At 32.2% G+C, this 16,362-nt stretch overlaps 1 protein-coding gene across 4 annotated transcripts in view; it reads left to right on the top strand.

Annotated features, from left to right (window-relative positions):
- The first annotated feature begins 655 nt into the window (after positions 1-655).
- The window catches only part of LOC124369225 (galactosylgalactosylxylosylprotein 3-beta-glucuronosyltransferase S), a 65,141-nt gene continuing 49,434 nt past the window's right edge, over positions 656-16,362 (top strand). For 3 of the 4 annotated variants that reach the window (XM_046827095.1, XM_046827096.1, XM_046827098.1), the window contains exon 1: positions 656-887. The gene's annotated coding sequence lies outside the window, so the exon portion shown is untranslated. The remainder of the gene's footprint in view (positions 888-16,362) is intronic. The other variant, XM_046827099.1, reaches the window with a different exon arrangement.

Consider the following 16,362-nt stretch of genomic DNA (forward strand, 5'->3'; position numbering starts at 1 on the left):
ATGGTAAAGTTTCTGTGTAAACCAGCCTAATAATTAATTGTGTTTGGAGAACAATGTTGTTTTAGTAATTTTAAAATTATATTTAAAAGAATTTGATATAGCTTCCTATTAAATTATAATTTGTCTTTTTTTATTTGTAAGTGAAATAATGTATGTGTATTAAAAATACACGGGAATAACGTTCCACGTCTTCTATTTCTTTGTCTGGATAATTACCACTCTAGGCTCGTGCTGTACATCCTACTTATCTTTTAGGTGACAAAGTTGCACTTCTTTCCTCCTTTGATACACAATTGGCTATTTTAAACTAAGTTGGATTCCCTTATATCTTTTTTCATTATACGCGGAGAGTCACAAGGAGAGTTGCCGTTTTAAAATGTTGGGTCTCGCATTCTTCATTATGGGATAAGAAGCAAAATCAATAAATGCTGTACTTAAAAAAACTCCTACTTATTATTAGTTACGGAAGCGGACTTACTTTATTTCCAATATGTACAATACATTCGTAAATGGGCCTTTGATAACTAATTTATATAATGTTTAATGTATAATGTTACCTTATGCATGTTGCTCAGCATTATAACATATGGTACGTTTTTTTATGCAATGGTGGTGGTACTGGTACTGTTCCTAGTTGCTGGTTGCTGCAATCTGCAGTGCATTTACTGAATTTACTAAGTTACGTACCTTCTTTCAGCAGCTTTCAATCTGTCACTCAGACACTCACTACTTAGCTTTGAATCAGTGTTAGTAAATAAGTGGAATCTAGGCTGGGTTGTAATGTTGAGGTTTGTCAGTCGAATTATTTTTTTTAAACGTCAACATGGTGAAAGGTGTTGATTTAAATATAAGTTAAACAGAAATACATTCATATACTCGTTAACAAGGTAAGGAAGTTACTAGTTATCTTCATATGACAGTATAATCACACCTAACCTATCTGAGGTCGTCTGTTGGCTGTAAAGAAATGTTATATATTTTTAACAACGAGAGTATCTGTTGTTTGTCATTTCCATATTTTATATCAGTGTACGATAAAATTTATCGCTTTTCAGTAATGTTATTGAAGTGTGGTGTTGTAGTCAAACTAGGAGAATTCTGAAAAATGTAACGTAGGCCTACTCTGATATTTCATGAAAAATCAGGTGGTGTTCCCCTTTGATGAACTGAGTAGAATGATGACATTTTTAGGCTGAACTTCTGTTGCAGAGATATTCAGATTGCAGTCAGATTAAGAACAGGGTTTCTGTTCTTTTTGATGATAATTTGGTGTCGACATTGTTAATATTCATATCCTATCCTAAGAGATTTTAGAGCATACTTCAAACTTTGGTTCCTTCAAGTTTCCTCAACTCCAGGTTAATAACCATGGATCCTCAGCTAATGTGGTATGGGTTAGTTTCTGGGCTTAACTAGGCACGTTAAACATTGTACTTTCATAAGTTTTGGGTATTTATATAATAGTTGAAACTTGTGGAAAAATCAATACTATATTGCTGATTCCCATGAAACATTATTTTCTGGATGTAGAAATAATAAGATTTAATATCATTATGTCTTCTTGTATTTAGTCCTGGAAGGATATTCATATACTATTTTACATTTGGGCAGCTGGCGGGAGAGTCAAATTTATGGAGTGCATGAGGTTAGAGTTAATCACAAAAATGTATACACAATTTAAAATATCTGTGTGTATTCCTTTCTTTGTGAATAGCCTATCTCAGCATGAACCGATTTAAAGGTAACAACATAAAGATATGCAACTACTAGGTGTTTTTTGTTACTTTCCATTGCATACTGTTGATTTTCTCTCACACTGGTTTTAGGTTACCCGTGTTGGAAAATTTTAGGAAGTTATGGTTAGGTAAATTTACAATGTTTGTTTTGTTTTTTCCGGTTCTTTTCCAATAGCCCAAGATCAATGACTTTCATCAAGTCTGATTAATCTAACACGAAAATCCCTTTGTTCAATAATATTATTTCTCATGTAAAAAGACTATATTGATGACTGACAACATCCAATACAAGGATGATTCACAGCCACAAGACAGATCATATGATGCACAGCGAAAAGTTAAACCACGAAATGATATTCCACACAAGAAAAGTAGTTCTCTGTTTAACGTTCTACATATTTGTTATTTATTATCTGCACCCCATAAAAACCTGTGTAGTTTTTATTCAGGAAGACAAATGTAATTAGGTAATAGTGTTATAATATTGCAATCTGTTTATTAACTATATATTTACCCATTAACCCCGTGATATTCGGAAATGTCACTACTATATACGTGTTCATAAGACTAAGGGTATAGGAACCAAACAGTAGGCTACCTATAGAAGAATTTTTGTTTTATTTTTTAATTAACATTATCTATTTGTAAAAACTATTTTAATAGCTATAGTGATAAATTGTAATTTTTACGATTTGAACTTCACAAAGTGAATATAATCAACAATGGTAACGGAATATACAAATTTTGAATGTGGATATAATTTCTTTCTAGTTTCTACTAGTAATTGTTTCTGTGAAAAAGGAAATCTTCAATGATTGAAGGTTAGAATCAGCAAGTAGTTTGTAACTTAGACAGGAAACTGTGCACAGATATCATAAGTTAGGAACAGCTGGCTACATACTAAAAAGCACTAGTAAAAGTACTATTGAATTGTGTAATACAATGACTTTTATTATCTTCCTCCTTTAAAGTAATCATAACATTACAGTAATCAACATTGATTTGAAAGATTACATGTAATATTCTTGGTCTATTAAATGTGTAAAATTGTCTCAAATGAAATAAAATATCAATCTACATCAGTAACTACTTATACAATCAGAAACAAAATTAACACGTTTAAAAAATACTCTAAAATCAATTCTCCAAATTGCTCCCATATCGTTACAACGAATAAATGTTTTTCTTCAGCAACTCTCAGTGTAGATCTGCTCTACTGTTGAAGAATTAAAATAACCCTTGATTAACTTTAAGGTTGGTAATATATATCAACTAATACATTAAAATTCCAGTCTATCTGATCACGAATGCTCGCTGTGGCCAACAGTGTGGGTTGAGGCAACACTCTACATTGCTGCACTGCACTCTTGGAAAAACAAAAAATATCACTTGAAATAGTACCTATCAAATAATAGATCAAAATTGCAGGGGATCTGTTCACGAATAACTCCAACCAGCAGTGGGGGGTGTGGCAGCATCTCCATGCTACTGATGAATAACGTAAAATATCCCTTGAAGTAGTACTTATTTTGTCCATTAAACTCACAACGTTTCATTGGTTATTAAATCGGTTCATTATTTTAAGAAACAGTGCATTAAAGGTGATGTTGATATTTTAAGTGCCTTTGTTTTTCAAACACTGCTTATATAAACAGAAGGTGAAGTGTCAACTTTTGTGAAGTGTCTGATGTGGACACCTTTGCTGTTGAAAGCTCTCACAAAGAAAGTATAATTATTGGTGTGTTTGTTATTCTAAATTATGTGATATTTGCAAATTAACCATTACAAGCACCATATTCAAGATATATATTTTTTTATGTTAAGCTTATAATTTTTTTAAATTTTATTATTATCTTATTAAATGTAGAGCACTGATGTAGAGCAATTTACTTTAGTCATTCTCCACTAAATAGTAAATTTATGTTACACAACTCTAGCTCTCTGAGGTGTGGCGATTTTGAATATCAATAGAGGCAACTGGGTACCACATGATCCATCATTTTTTTAAACATATTTCTATCTGTTCAATCACATTTTACAAATCAATAAAGTGCCAATTTCTCTCTTCTGTGGTGTGTTACAACCTCAAGTTTTACTATGTACTTGTTCGTTAAATACTGAAGTTTCCAAGGCTTTTAATAATAAAAATATACATATGTGTGAGTACGTCCTGTAGAGAAGGGAGAAAGCATTGACAACGTTTATGAGTATACTGTCGAAAATACACGAGGCTTTGAAGATGTGATAAGAATCAAATCTCTCAACCGTGTCATTGAAATGGACACCAAGATGCGGTAGGTAACCATAGAGTGGAGTAGGATTGACAACTATGCTCATCACATGATCATTAAAAAACAAATCTGTTCCCTGTAAAACTTCAATTTCCCAGTTTCTCATCATTTTTTGCTTCGAATGTAAAGTTTCTCACCACAGACTTATCTCAACTGTGAAATTCATAACTTAATACATGTAAATATTAGAAATTCATTCTTTAATCAAAGTTTAGTGGTGGAAGAGTAATTTACACCAGATTTCCCCTAACATCTCAGCTTTAATTGAAGTCTCATCTGCATCAGAATGTGAAATTCTCTCTACTGTGGTTCTCTCAATCGTGGTCCCAACCTTGCTAGAGTGGAGAGAAAATTCATTGTTTAGCAAATTTTCAAAGAAAATTTACAGCTATTTGGCTCATTCTAATGGAATATTTACATGTCCTTCCGTTGTCACTGCAACTTCATATGAGGTAGTTGATTCTTTTGATAATGATTTTCTTGCTTACCTGTTCCACAAGTCCATTACGATTCATCCAATCCAAAAAATCAAAGAGTTTAAAGATTCGGCTGGGCATGTATGAAATACTCACCCACTGCAATTTCAGTGAAAATTATAATATGAAGTATTCAAATGAAATCCAACCCTTCCACTATGGTGGGTCGGAAGCAGTACACGTTTCACATGGTAGAAATTTATTATCAGTAAAACTCCTACAGTGAAAACGCCTCTCAGTCATTTTAAACACTCAGAATATAATTAGTACAGCCCTGTTGTTGTGTGGGCACATATTCTTCATGTTTTTTAATTTATCATTAAAGAGCTACCTGGAGTCAATGTGCTCCATTTCCTATCTGACTTCTGCAACGCAATACAGGAACAGCACTGTTCTATCTCTTTTCAAGAACCCTGTAAGCTTGCTTTGAAAAACAAAAGCTTTCTATGTGGAACTACCGAACTCCTAGGCACCAGGAATTGTGCCCTAGATGGAATTGGAGGGTGCCTCAAATAAATAGCCGACAGGGTAGTGGCACTTGGTAGTGACTTCAGAACCTTCTTTAAAGTTATCCAGACCTATACAAGTAAGGAAGATAATGTGACAACTTTGGCCACGATGGTCCTCACCAAAATACCTCCTTACATTGGATCAATGAATGTTCATCAGGTAATTTTTTAACTCCAGACATTTTCAAGATGAACTCATTGAGTTGCTTCTCTTGTTACGATTGTGAGAAATACATCCTCGGCATACCCTAACTACCTTCAGAACGAAACTCAGAACCATCGATGAGGCAAGCCTCACATCTGTCGTCTTCGTGTTGGTGAAATTCTCTTTAATGGGAAAGTACCAGCTTGTGGTATTCTTACGTGTGCAGTGGTTCAAACTGTGTATTCGTCATGATGTGAGCCATGTACCTAAAAAGTCTTTTAAGAAACAGCTAATGCCTCCAACTGTGACATGTTTGTTGCTCCCTGCTTTTTTAAGCATGAGACCTTTAAAGTCGTCACCCTGTATATATAACTTTGATCACACATAATATGAAGTGTGATCCAAAAAAATTGGTGAATGTTCATAGCGGCAACTGCTGACACTGCATTCATATAATGTAATTAGCCTAGTAGCGTGATCTGATGAGACAGGCAGTGACAAGTTTCAGCACGCTGGAGCTTGTCAGTTGACAGTCAGAGCCACTAGTGTGAGGTCGTGTCTGTTGCGCATCATGAATTTCAAACAACGCATTAACATTAAGTTTTGTTTTAAGTTGCAAAAGAATGCCATAGAAGCTCATAAAAGTTAAAATCTGTGTATGGCAATAATGTGGTAACTGAAGACTGTATACAAGTAGTATGAACGGTTTTAAAGCGGAAACAAATCAGTTGTAGACGAGCAGCTTTCAGGATGTCTATTAACCTCAAAACAGACGACCATGTGCAAATAGTATAAACACTGGTTTGTCCAAACAGGCGAATGACTATGCGAGAGCTATCGAAAGATCTTAACATCTAGTACGGTTTCGTTCAAAGCGTTATAAGTGATAATCTGCAAATGAGATTTGTGAGTGCAAAAATTGTTCCTAGACTTTTGAGTGATGAACAGAAGGAAAATCGTGCGTCAGTCTGAGCAGAGTTGGAAGGCTTTCTTCAAGCAGATCCGGACTTCATGGCCAAAATTGTAACTGGAGATAAAAGTTTGGTATATGGATATGATCCTAAGATCAAAATGTAAAGTTCCAAATGGAAAATCAGTGCATCTCCTTGTCCTAAAAAGGCAAGTCAGTCAAAATCGTACATCAGGGTCATGCTCATTGTTTTTTTTCTATAGTGAGGGCATAGTGCGATCAGAGTTCGTTCCATGGGGAGCAACTGAGAACTCCCCATGAATTTTATAAGGGCGTACTTCCAAAAATGTCTCCAGTCGTGGATTTAAGGTTGGAATAAGTGAATTGTCTTCCAAGGACAGTACTTTGAAGGTATATTAAATTGCATTTGATGTGTTTATTACTTTTTGAAATAAAAACTTATTTACTGGTTTTTGTATCATAACTTGTACAACAAAAATACTTATACTATATTATTTACACTCAATTACCAAAAATGTTACTAATAAAATGCAACTAAATTACTTACCAAAGTATTTTCAATAATGGGAGAATTTATTCTTTTATCCATTGAAAGTTTAATGACTAATAAAACTAACTAAATAACCCCTTTATATCATGTTAGAACATACAAATATGAAAAAAAAATTGTATATTCATTACAGTAACATTGATCCTAGTACTGGCTGGTGAATCAACAAACTAGTGTACGATAATCTGATCTGGTATAGTTAACACAATATTTTTAGTACCAATTAAAAGAGGAGACTCCAATATATTAGATTATCAATAGGTTTTTTTTACCCACTTTTCATAAAAATGTATTCTATGAATGAAATACTAATTACAGTTCCCATTTTTAATATAATAAATCCAAATATTGGTAGATTAGTATTGATTGGTACTTGCTTGCAGTGACTTCTTATTTACGAGTATATCAAATTGATTTATTTACTGAATCGTTTACTTTTGGTATATTTTTTTTACACTCTAATAAATTATTATCTTTTAAAATCAAAAACAAATATTACTAACCAGTATTATCACGTTGCAAAACTGCTTAGTTTGATAATCATTTTTTATTGTTGTTTTGTATTATTACATTATTATCTGTTGGCCTATGATAGCATATAATACTTGTACTTTTTCCCTACAAAGTGTGTTAAAAACATACAGTAACGTAACAACTTTCAAAATTTTATCATAAATTACTTTTCTGTAAATAAGCAATTCCGTATATTTTTTGGCATTTAAATTTCTATTTGTAGCTTTGATTATCTTTCATGCTATTTTTATAAATGCTATATTTCATTGGTGTATACAATAATAGCAATCACAAAATAACATAAATATGGCAATAAAGCAAAATTCTCTTTTATTCTATTTTAGTTTTTATGTATTTTATTAACACAATTTTGGTTTCTGTATAAATATTAATGTTTATTGTTTATATAGAAATAAATATAATAATGATTAAAAATAACTTTGTTATTTTCTAATAGCTTATTTTATTAGCTATATAATATAGTTGGAGTTCAATTTTATGGCTATTTGTAGTGATGAGAAAAGCTTTTTTGTCATAATCTTGCATTTTTATTTATTCACTGAAGTTTTCACAAAAATAATTTCCAGTGCAAACATCCTAAAAACTGCCACAAAACCAAAATCTTGTACCTTATTAAATTGTAGTCATTTTGTTTATCTTGAATTTCTTAGTAAACAATCTTTATATTCCTTAAGGGGTTGAAGTTGGAATCCGTATAGAAATTTTGAAACATTATTCATTTCTCATATACAAACATTTTTTCAGCCTACAAATATTACTGTATGCATTACTACTGTAATCTACATTTATTAACAAAAAAGAATTTTATAAAAATAAATTCTTTAAGTTAGTGTTCTATTTTTGTGATTAAAAAAATAAGGCTTGCAAAGTGCTAAAAGCAGCATGACCATTTCTAACATGGTACCAGATCTAGGGTTAAGACACAAGTGATGTAGCACAGCTGACTCCAACAGACAGTAAACAGATAGATTGTGGGGATTAGTCAGTGGGATTAGTTATACTGACACAGTTCACTGACACAATCATTTTTACTATATAGTTTTTAATTGTGATTAGATAAAGTCTGGTTCTTTTTTTTAATGTAAAAAAAGTAAATGAGATCATATTAACGTACAAATATCCAAGTTTCTTCAAAATAGCCTTGGCAATTTCTAAAAATTGAATCTGAAAATATATTTTATGAAGGATTTTATTATCTATTTGTACATAATAATAAATAGTGTCAATATTACATTTCCCTAACATCGAATGAACACGTCCTATAGTACTTTAATCAATATTTAAATGGGAATATTTATATGGATTTACTCACGGAGAGAGTGTTGCACTTTATTGTGTGGACAGTTAAATGATGAAAAGAACTTTTATCTCGGGTATGAATTTAACTATACAGAATGACAGGGAGGGTTTGTACAGTTTGAGTGGCAGATCTGACATAAGATGGTGTGGTCTCGGACTGGATTTGAATCTGTGCTATGTTATCTCCAACTCAGTAACCTAGAGCCTGACACTTGAGCCTCTGTGGTAATATTATCAAACAGAATAAAAGAGATTGTCAGATAAGAAGTACTGTAGTCTCAGACAGGATTTCAGCCTCATAGGCTAACTCTAACTCAGAATGCAAGAGCCTGAGTAGTGAGTCTGTACCGTGATCTTATTAAACAGAACAAGATAGATTGTTGCTACAGTATTGGGAGGATAGTTCTGATCAAATTTGCCGTGGTCTAAGACAAGATTTCAACCTTTCCTATTCTAACTCAGTATACAAGAGTCTGGCACTTGAGCCTATACATCGATAGTATCAAACAGAATAAAAGGATTGTTGGTACAGTGTCGGATGGACAGTGGTGGTAAAAAATTTTTTAGCCTCAGATGGGATTTTAACTTGTGATAAGACTATCTTTAACTCAGTATCCAGCCTTTGTTAAGACCATCAAGTCCATTAATATTTTATTCTCGTTGTTAATTGTCTGGCTGTTAAGTTTTGATTAAACTGCATGGGTTAGTAAAGGAATCAGCAATAAAATTCTACAATGTAGCTAAAAGATAAACTTCAATAATGGAACGAGGTGACCACCATTATTTCATGTTATGTGGTAGGTATTCCATTTGTATGAAACAATTCCTAACTCTATTCGGTGCTGTAATTATTCTAAAAACGTCAGTTGAATCAAAATTTCTTAACATCTTATGTTAATGGCCTAGGTAAACAGTTTTATTGTGTTCTTTAGATAGCATTATTTTTTGAAAAATTATATAATTGGTCAGTCATTTTCCACATACTTCTGGAACTGAGAATTAAGCTCACATACATTAATTATAACTCCCGGAGTTCCTTTTATGGGTTTTTTAAGTAAAAACAAATGAAATACTGATGATCTATAGTCAGAAATATTAGTTGACACTTATTAAGAATTCAGTGTTGAAACTGTTAGAAATGAAAACTAACATTACATTCTATAAGGCCTTTTATTTCTTAGGCCCCATAACTGTGCTTTGCAAACAGCCACAATATACACTTTCTAAACAATTCAATTAGAAATAGCGTTGGAAATTTAAAAAACTTAGCCCAAGGCTATCTCAGTATGTCTTTAGTATTTTTCTTTAATTTAAATATATTTGTTAAAAATTACTTTAAATCTCAGTTTGATGATACTTAATGACCTGGTTCTTTTTTATTTGTGTAGTGCATTTGAATTTAGTAATTATCAGGTAAGTTATTGTTTCACTACATTTTAACCCCAGACTTGATATTACCGAGCCATTGTTTTATGAACATTTTCATAATGAAATAAAGTTTTCCTTTTAAAAATTTCCATCAAACTAAAGCTGCAAGATTCCCCTGCTCCTCCCATCTAAAGTAGTAATTTATATACTCTTATGTACAGTGTGATCACAATGATACACATACCTGCTAATATGCAGAAAAGTAATATTAACAGAATATTTATATGCCAGTAATGCCTTTTTATGTGTACCAGTGCTCAAAAATATGTGTCAAGTTGAAATTTTGATGTTTTAATATCTACAGTACAAATAATTATAAAGACTTGATTTGTGGCGAAACGCTATTGCTATCTTTCCATTAATGTATCACAAAGAAATAGGTGACAATTTTAAAATTTTGAATTTGAATTTTTATATTTTTAACTAGAAAAGAAACACCACCTTCTTGGAGGAAGACTCCCTTAAAGTCGAACATGCCAAATGTAGATTCCATTGACTTACTAATTCTCCCTGTTTACATTTTTATCTATGCTATTAATAGACATGGAGGACTTTTTGAATACCAATTATCTAGGTATAAGTGTAGACATAATGGCTATTTAAGCCTTTACACTAGAAATTGAATATGAAATCATTTAATGCATATAACATTTCAAGACGTAAAAATACTACAGCATAGAACAGTTTTAATTGGCGTTCTTAAAGTTAGAAGTTTCGTGCTAGTTATTATTATTTGATAGATTATAAGTCTTGTTGTTGGATAAATCTCTATGATAAACTTGTGATTGGATCATGGGCTATTCCAATCAATCACATTCATCACAGGATTATGTACAAAATAGTGTTGATCAATCACACGCAACTGTACAGATAATGTAAGTTTATTGAGGTTTTTTGAGTTGGCCCCATTCTTCTTTTGACTGATAGTTGGCTATTTAAGGTAACAGTACAAGAACAAACCTAACAGTAGATTTTATCACGAGGATCAAACGTGAGTGTTTTTTTTGCGCAGTCACAGTTTATGAATTATGATTAAGCACCAAACACTTTTGCTTTGAGTAATGAGTTTTCTTGTTATGCAAAGGTTTTCTATGTTTTTAATATAACCATTTTTAGAGTAATTTCTAGTTCCTTTATTTCGTTGTTATGGGAATAAGTTAATTCTGACTGCTCTGGATAATTTATTTGACTGATCATATCTTATCCTTACGGCAATGTGATGATTACAATAGTTGCCAAGTTCCACTTTTTTATAGGAAACATTCATAACTCACATTATTGGATAAATAATCATTTACTAAGTTGTACATGGGTGGAAGGCCATAGGTTATTCTAGTGACTGGGAAAGTTGTAATTCAATGTTTATTTGTTTTGATGACACTGATAAAGTATACTATATTTTATTTATAAGTAAGTCACTTGTAATTCTCGAGACCCTTAACAATTTGAGTAAAATGCTATTGCAAATTGAAACCGATGAACATATGACTTTTTTACAATGTTTTTCACTCTTTTAAAAAGGTGGCTCATGCTATATTTTTCTAAATACGCATTTATAAACCAACACAGGCTAATTTACAAGATTCATGTCAGTATACTATTATAATATTATTGATATGTATATGTGTTTGTTATGAACTACACAGCGTATTTAACTGTCTTATTGTGCCATATTTTCAGTGGTATTTTTGTTTATTTTGTAATGTCATTTGTATGAATGTGTACAAATGTTCTAGTGATTTGTTGCTCAAATGTTTGTTTTAGTACAACTCCAATGCTCTTATGTTGAGCCTGTCACATTATTTGCACAGCTAAAAATATGTTATACAAATGTTGAAATTTGTCATCACTAGGGTCAAACTTATGACAGACAGTCTTTTTGCATGGGTAAATGTACAATAATTGTATTATAGACATAATTTTCAATTAAAATAAGTAAAATAATAAATGTATCGATGTTTGTTCGAATCATTTGGATTTGGATCTGGAATGTTTTATACTGTTAAGTTGACAATTCAACTATCTTTTTTAACCAGCAGAACAGTTAGCGGAAAAAAGAACTGACTATAAATAGTTGAGGCACATAAAATTCTTACTAATAAGTATTGATAAAAACCTTTCAGGAATTTCGCATATTGATTACTTAACAAAGAAATTAATTACTTTCATATTTGCTTTCAAAATCCTCTTTAATTTAGTCTCAGTATAAACAAGAAAAGTTTTATGTTATACCTGTATACAATCTGTTTTAAAATACAGCATTGTTATATAGAACTTCCTCTGATCTAAGCAAAGTATTTATACAGCTAAAAGATTTTTTGATAAGAGTAATGATGGTTGTTGCATACAGGAAAATTGTCGCCCCTTATTTCATAAGCTAAAAATATTTACATTGCCGTATCTATATATTTATGAGCTTTTAAGATCGGTTTGGGAATATTATAATCTGTTTCATGGTTTGATAAGAGATACAACCGGGTTTCTGAGTACAAGTACAATTAAGTACAATTCAGAATGTCAGTTGTAATTTGTACCAGACTCGATAAGATCTTTTGATGAAGAAAATAGTGAATTAGAAAAAAATAGTCTAGATCCGACATGATGCAAAGCAATGAAAGAATTAGCTGAAAACTGAGTGGCAGGAGAAAAATGTAATGTCTGGACTTGGCGGCGGATCAGCGCAACCATTTGGTACCGTCCTCCCGCTTATGTCACTGGGTCAGTGTCCATCATTCCTCGTGCGTGCAATACAAACATTACACTTTTAAGTCCCCGTTCTAACGCTCACCGCTCGTATTGTGGCCGAGGCCTTGGTTTGGTCTATGAACGGCTGTTCCTCAAATACACACACGTCCCAATTGGTCATCAGATTACATAAGTTAAAACAAAGAAAGTTATGTTATGTTTTGATATCACGGTCATGTCAATACCTTGACTGAACTAGCTAATCTTACACTGGAAAAAAAGTTTTTTATCGTGTGCGAGAATAAAAATCGCTAGTTTAAACGGGCGCAAGAGCTCTCGCGAGCGCTGCCGCAAACCGATGTTGGACAGTTGCAAGAACTGGCTATTAAAATTTCAATTATAAACATTGCCGAGATATCACTGCCGTTATGTGTGAACAGACTTCGTACTGACTCCCGCAACAACCAACGATACAGCTGTAGCAAGTACTTGCCAGTATAATTACTTATCTTCTTCACACTATGCGACAGTAGTTGCGCAAATTCTCTCGTAACTTTACTTGCCATTGTAAACACAACGTAATACTGTCGTCTGCAGACAGCCTACAGACCCAATCCCCCGCGCACGTCAGTTTTCTTCGTCAGAGCAGCGTTGGCTGGACGACGGCTGGTGGAAATCCCATCAGTTCTCTGATCACCCATTCATCTGAACGACTTCCCCGCACACGCAACGATCGGTTGGACAAGTCGGACTGTCTAAAAACTAAATAATCCAACGTATGTGAGGAGCCTTACATCATGTTTCGTAATCCGTGGCTATTATCTAACGAACGCGTTGTGGCTTGAACCACAACATTTCGTGTGTTTATTTACTTTGTAAGTTCTGCTGTTGTGATGGAGTGATTCTATTCTTGGATTATCTTAAAGGCAAACACAAAGAATTTAAGAGGCAGTAATGATTGTGCTCGTACTCTGGGGTCAACTATGGAAGGTACTGACTGTTCTGTTCTGGTGTTTACTTATTGCACAGATCGCTAACTTTACTAACCACACTTCGGTAACTTCCGTAGCATTTTTATTATGTCTCTGGAATTTTGATTAGGGATTGATTGATTCAGATATTCGATACCGGCTCTTTTCACTCCATTCCGATACCAATAGTGTTTAAAATACGCTTAGAAAATCACGATTTCACGATATAACAAATACGGATGTGTGGAAGCAGAATATTAAATCCAAATAAGTCTATTTATTCGTAGACGACAGCTGATCGGGACGCAAATTACCGATAGTTTACACATTTTTGCATGAAAAAATGTAGATATATAACTAAATTAATAAATTAACCTAGTTTAACGAATAATATTTTGGTATAATTCGTATTTTATATATTTATTTTAGCGCATTGTCGAGATTGCTGCGTCTATTCGTGGACAACTGATCAGCAGTATGCAAATTACCAATTGCTAAAACGCATTTTTGTAGTTATTTCTGTTTATACACTATTTATAAACACGTAGTAACAAAAGATTGTGATGTATACATATTAATTGAATTTCGTATTTTCTAGGTCTATATTTGTCAACGCCAATGTGTCTGCTGGTTTTATACACAGACCTCAGGTGCACGGCGGTAAATAGACAATTATACCTTTACGTTCTGTGATTTTTTGCAAATACAACTGGCGACTATAAAACGTAACCGGTGTACTCGCCGTAAGGGTTAAATGCAGTATTTCAGTTGTTTATGAGGTTTAAAAATGGACTAGAGATTTCGAAAATTTTTGACTGGGAATTTGCAAAGAGATTCTAAGTGGCCACTCTGATTAAATAGGCAATCTTAACATTACAGGTTTTGAAGTACACATTGTTGTGTCTAAAGAAATCACCAAAAAGATAGAGAATGTATACTTGTGCACAAAGATTTGAATAAAATACAAGGTAATTTTTAATCAAAATTTAAAATAAAATCAAAATAAATATTTGAACATTGTGGCATAAAAGTTAAAATAAATACACTAGATATTCCCAGTTGGAGAGTTGTGCAAAGGCCTTCTTCTTCGTTGTACATTTTCCAATGATGTTCCAATAATAAAAACTAACCAAAATTATTTAAATCATTATACAATTATGTGTAAGACATCAGCTATAAATGAGAGGGAGAAAGCAATATGTTAGTTAAATACGCTTAAAAACCTAATAATTTTAATATAATTGAAACTAGATTTGTAAATCTAAGGCTTAGAAAACTAAAGCCTTAGAACTATAGTATGCTCATATGGACATGAAGTATTATATTTTATATTATATACTTAAATCATGTATTTATTGTATATATTAAAAAGTAACATTTTTTTACTTGAATGGCATAAACAAAACTAGTTTTCAAATTTAAGAAAAATCCTAAATTTTAGTTGCTTTACTGTTCAATTGAAGTGCCAGAACAGTATTTAAATTGTTGAATGACATAATATTTTTAATGGTTATGAATTTATTATTCAAAGTTTAGTTAAAATAAATGCAACATATAATGTTTTTAATGTAATACAAGGTACGGTCATGTAGTGTAATTTGACAAACATCGTGGGAGTGAAACTAGAGGAAACAGTTAGTAGCTGAGAGCAAAAGAGAAATGATTGCTTAGGCCTAGTGTTGATTGTCTGTGGGCCAAATGTCACTTGAACTTGTTATGTCATTTGCTCTGATAACAGAAACATAGTTACTGTACAGAGTGTGTACTACATAGGCTGACTGTTCATAGTCTCTACATATCATTAAACTACTATCAGTGTCATTGTAGTGGTTAATGTGCATTTTAATGTTATAGCTTGTTTTTACATTGTTATTTCTCATGCTTCACAGACAGTTTATATTTATTGTACAATTAAAATTTAATTAAAATACAACTTTCTTTTTATGAACCAAGTTAAGTTTTATATTTTTTATACTTGTAAACATTTTCTCCTAAATATTAAGTAAAAGAACATTAAGTTTTAATTGTTTATACTTTTATATGGTTTTCTGTTTGCTTTACAAACCTAAACCAATAGGTCATTGTGATATGCTACAAATCCATGTATATATTAGCATTTAATTACTCCCTTTACAAGTTTTAATATTTTTCTAACTGCAGGTTGTATTAAACCTTTGTGTACTAAAATTTAGTATCAGGGCTTCATTTTATATAGAAGTCAGAAATTCTGTATTGATAATCACAATTGACTTCTTAGATTACAATTTGAGTAAATGTATGAATTTGTACATAATTATAAATTATTATAAAAGGTCATGTTAGGCTTGATTAAGTTGTGCCCAGAACTGATATTCTTCTATTGTGTAGATGTGTCTCTGCAGAAGCGATTTTCTTTCATGGCTATCTTTATTTTTCTTGATCTACTCGTATTCTAGCAGAACGTTGGAGAGTTTCTTTCCAGAACATATTGATTTTTGTCTGAAATACATCTATTCTATGAGAAGGAGTAGTGGGAAGTCTAGACCATGTCTTCTATTATACTCATAGAGATCATTATTTTTCAAAAGGTTTCTTGATAGGCAGTACAATATTGTTTCAAGAATATACAGGGTGTTTACTAAAGGTGTTCCAATATTGTGGTATTTTGTTCTAGACGTGAAAATGATCAAAAAACTTCATATGGAGGTATGTCCTAAAACTTTTAGTTTTCCGTCTATCTGTCTGTATGTGATTTTTACCACAAAAGTTATCTTTTATACCAGTAAAGATAAAGTTAGGAAACTTTGCAGTTGTGTTGACCTTTTGCA

This window comes from Homalodisca vitripennis, chromosome X, assembly GCF_021130785.1.
Source record: "Homalodisca vitripennis isolate AUS2020 chromosome X, UT_GWSS_2.1, whole genome shotgun sequence".
NCBI lineage: Eukaryota > Metazoa > Arthropoda > Insecta > Hemiptera > Cicadellidae > Homalodisca > Homalodisca vitripennis.